This window comes from Rhincodon typus, chromosome 22, assembly GCF_021869965.1.
Source record: "Rhincodon typus isolate 14 chromosome 22, sRhiTyp1.1, whole genome shotgun sequence".
NCBI classification, from domain to species: Eukaryota; Metazoa; Chordata; class Chondrichthyes; order Orectolobiformes; family Rhincodontidae; genus Rhincodon; species Rhincodon typus.
In genome coordinates this window covers 44,075,463-44,076,030 of record NC_063353.1, presented here as the reverse complement: position 1 = coordinate 44,076,030, position 568 = coordinate 44,075,463, and positions in this window count along the sequence as shown.

The window sequence follows — 568 nt, the reverse complement described above, 5'->3', positions numbered from 1 at the left end:
TGCACCTTGTTGTCTCGGATTCTCCAGCATCTGCAGTTCCTACTATCACTGTGGAATAATTAGACCAGCAATGATCTTGCTGAATGATGGAGCAGGCTCAAGCAGACTACTCCTGCTTCTCATAATTTTTATGTTCATATTTATTACCGTCTCAGGCTCAAAGAGCACCACATATTCTCCCTACTACCAAGTGTTCAACTTTGGTCTGCTGCCAGCCCAAATAATAGCCCACCACACACTCCTTCAAAGTTGGTACTTCTTTGTTTGAAAATAGTTACGGGTGTGCATTTGCAAAAATTAATTAGAATGTTATTGATTTGTCAAGAATCACAATCTCTATCTCCCTGTTATAGTACAGTTGCTGCCAGAGCTTGCAAATTTGGAGCAGGAGGGCCACAGATAAGTCCAAAGTTGGGCTGTTATGAAATACCGCAGAATTTTCTCAATATATTAGTCAAAGACATTTTGCTGATAATGTCCAAAGAAAGCACATTGGATTGAACAAATTGGAGAACAGTGTTTGGATCCTGTAATTCAACAAGGTGTGATGTGACACTGCATGCAACCA